Source organism: Eutrema salsugineum, unplaced genomic scaffold, assembly GCF_000478725.1.
Source record: "Eutrema salsugineum unplaced genomic scaffold, Eutsalg1_0 scaffold_11, whole genome shotgun sequence".
Taxonomy (NCBI): domain Eukaryota; kingdom Viridiplantae; phylum Streptophyta; class Magnoliopsida; order Brassicales; family Brassicaceae; genus Eutrema; species Eutrema salsugineum.
This window is the reverse complement of record NW_006256901.1, coordinates 11,569,448-11,573,133: the sequence shown is the minus strand read 5'-3', so window position 1 is coordinate 11,573,133 and position 3,686 is coordinate 11,569,448. Positions and strand designations below refer to the sequence as shown.

At 39.8% G+C, this 3,686-nt stretch overlaps 1 non-coding gene across 1 annotated transcript; it reads right to left on the bottom strand.

Annotated features, from left to right (window-relative positions):
• Nucleotides 1-1,029: 1,029 nt before the first annotated feature.
• On the bottom strand, nt 1,030-1,136 carry LOC112090045. Its single transcript, XR_002901404.1, has one exon. It is a non-coding gene; the product is annotated as a small nucleolar RNA R71 (small nucleolar RNA).
• Between the last annotated feature and the right edge of the window lie 2,550 nt (nt 1,137-3,686).

Here is a 3,686-nt window from a genome sequence, read left to right as displayed (position 1 = left end):
CAAATCTCTGTGGATTCGATCCCTAAATACTGCAACTGATTAGCTGTGCACTTGCGGCTTTCTTTTGTTTTGTTAAGGGTAAAACTTGTTCCCTCACGTAGTTGACACTCAGCACACCACCGCATCAAGTTTTTGGCGCCACTGCCGGGGATTTGTTTCGCTGCCTTTTGCTATTTTTCTTGTTTTAACTTCTGTTCTAGACACCTGATCTCTAGTTATTTCTTAAAGTTTTTCTGAACTATCTTTCCCTTCTTTTGTCTTTCTCTGAATTGCATGAATACCAGGCATAGACCTGCAGGAGACATTCCAATTCTAGACGAGATAGACAGACACGAAAGAGAACTTCGAAGACTTAGACGAACGCAAGGAATGGCCGACGACCAGCCTGGAGATCCTATTAATCGAAATTTAAATATGGACCAAGATAGGTCCGAACATGGAGAAAACGAAGAGAATGATCACATAGAAGGTGATCATGCTCGACAAGATGGAGAGGAGGATGAGGTTCTTCCAAGAAACCACCAGAACCGAGAGAGAGAAGGACGTGAAGACCTTGATCCACCCATCAATGTAGCCGATGGTGACCACCCAGCAATGCAGCCAAATGAACGCGTTCACCGCCCCATTCCGCCAGCAAATCAACACCGAAGACAAGCCAGGAACCATCGCATAGCTGATTTTGATGCACCTACTCAAAATTTTCAGAATCGATCTGCAATTCAAGTACCATTTCCAAACCGGAATGAGTTTGAAGTCAAGCCTCAAATCATCTCATTGGTGAAGCAAAACCAGTTCCATGGAGTACCTTCTGAGCACCCAATGGACCATATCGAGCTTTTTGAAGAAATTTGCAGCATGATGAGAACAAACCAAATTCCACCTGACTATCTAAAGTGTAAGTTGTTCCCTTTTTCATTAGCAGATAAAGCTCACCGTTGGTTGAAGTCTTTGCCTGCAGGATCGATTACTAATTGGGAAGAATGTAGAACTGCTTTCTTGAACCACTTCTACACTAAGTCAAGGTCGAACAATTTGAGAACGAAGATCTCAACCTTTCAACAAGGGCCAACTGAATCTTTCTATGAAGGTTGGGAATGTTTTAAGGAGTATGAACGTGATTGCCCTCATCATGGATTTCAAGGATCAAGCTTGCTGAGCACATTTTATCGAGGTTTGCAACCAAAATACAAACTTTCACTTGATACAGCTAGCAATGGAGATTTTGGGCAAAAGACGATAACTCAAGGAAGAGCCCTCATCGAGAATTTGGCTCAAGCCAATAGCAATGATTGTCCTGAATATGATCGATCAATGAAGCAAGCCGGAATAGACAACAAGGAGATAACCGAGTTGAAGAACATGGTGAGCCAGCGTCTTTTCTTATTCCTTTAGCTACACCAAAACTCTCCTATGAAAATCAGAAAATTGGGACTCTTTTTAAGTAAAGTCATATTCCGATCCAAAATGGCACTATATTGACAAGAGGGAGTTCTGAGCATACAAATAAGAAGTAGAGACTACTAAATGTAGACGGAGATGCATCATTTACTTGTTTACTTATTCCATTAGCTACACCAAAACTCTCCTATGAAATTCAGAAAACTAGGACTCTTTTTAAGTAAAGTCATATTCTGATCCAAAATGGCACTGATTTTTGGTCTTGATGTGTGGGTGTTGTGGGTTGTCAAGTTTTACCCTAATTGAAATCAATAGCCGCAAGTGCACAGCTGATCAATTGTAGTACTTAGGGATCGAATCCACAGGGAAGGAGGATCTTTTTCTGCAAAAAACCTTTGAAATAAGTTAAAGTAAGGAAGTCTAGAGCAAATACGGTTTAGTGGGGGGTTTGGTAGTGTGTTTAAAATCTAAAAACGAAATATTAAAAGAGAATACGGAAATTAAATGACGTAATAACTAAACTAAATGAATGACTAAAAATAATAAAAACAGATATTCTAATGCTTAAATGAAAATGAACTAAAAAGGAAAGACAATATTGAACTAAAGCTTAAAGAAAAATCGCAGGAAATCAATGGAGAAAAAAGCGTTGGGGTTCAGAGAAGTTTTCTCAGGGGTACGAACGATTCAAAACATTGCTAGAGAGTAAATTGATAAGATCTTAGCTTAAACTTTTCGAACTGGAGTCAAGGACGTATGAATACGCCACTGTCGTGATCATAGACAACTATCTCTCTCAACCCTGACCAGTAGGTTTCCACTCTGGCCCTGGAAGAGAAGAGATGCATTATGTTTAAGACTCATCCTAATTCACAAATCGCCCATAGGTAGGTTTCCACTCCTATGTTTGTTTTGCTCTCCCAAACTAGATCTGATACCTGATGAAAACTTTCGTGTCACCAAGCATCTGGATCAGATTGTAGTTCATGACGCTACTCTCATGCAGTAAAAACGAATTCAGAAGAAAAAGTTCTAAGATTCAGCTCAATAGCCAATGGAATCCTCATCGAACATCTAAATCCCCATCGAAAATCCGTTAATCCCAACAATAAACCTACTCAGACATAATGAACGAAATCAAAGACATAATATTAAGAAGTATAATAGAAACCGAAATTGAAAAAGAAAGAACAAGGGTTCAAGAGAACAAATCTCTCTCTCCCTAAAAGCTAAAGCAAAAACAATAAGAATATGAAGTAAATATTTCGGTGGTCTCTAAGGTTACACGATTTCTAGGGCTCCTAAGACATGTATTTATAGTGCTCAAGACCTCTCTGGACGTCACTTAGGGTTTCTCCAAATGTGGGCTTCAGAAATGGGCTTTTTGGGCTTGGAGGTTGAAGGCCGCGGTCGGGACAAGTGTGACCGCGGTGGATGAGTGATTTGCCGCGGTCGGGATACTCTTGACCGCGGGAAATTGCTTGTTGGCCGCGGGTGGAAATGCTGGCCAGCTGGTTTACGGGACATCTTGCTCTTCGCGTATCTTTTGATTGAACCGTTGGATTGCCAAGCTGTAATGTGCACTGGAAAGCTGATACTTCCATCTTTAAGGTCTCCAAAATTTGAGCTGGATCAGACGGTGAGAAGGCCTTCAATCAGGGGTGAACTTCTGACGGTTTGACTCTGAGCTGAAATCTGGTTTTCTATCCATTTTGTTACGCTTTTCCCTAAGTTACCTGAAAAGACTCTTGAAACTACAAATACTAGAAAAACGTAATAAAAGTACTTAAAAGCAATTAAAAACATAGAAAAAGTATTTCAAAACGATCCATAAAAGTGGTCAAAATACGGTGTTATCAACTCCCCCAGACTTAAACCTTTGTTTGTCCTCAAACAAAGCAAAAGCCTAAACTGGTTAAGTGAAAACAAAAATAGGGAATGCACAAATCTCTTTAGCTACACCAAAACTCTCCTATGAAAATCAGAAAACTGGGACTCTTTTTAAGAAAAGTCATATTCTGATCCAAAATGGCACTATATTGACTAGAGGGAGTTCTAATCTTACAAATAGAGACTCCTAAATGTGGAAGGAGAGACATCATGTACCTGCTTTATTATTCCTTTAGCTACACCAAAACTCTCCTATCAAAATCAGAAAAGTACGAGTTGAGCCATTGAAAGCTAAATTGATCCAAAATGGCACTATATTGACAAAAGGGAGTTCTGAGCATACACATAAGAAGTAGAGACTCCTAAATGTCGAAGACAAAAGGGAGACGCATCATTTA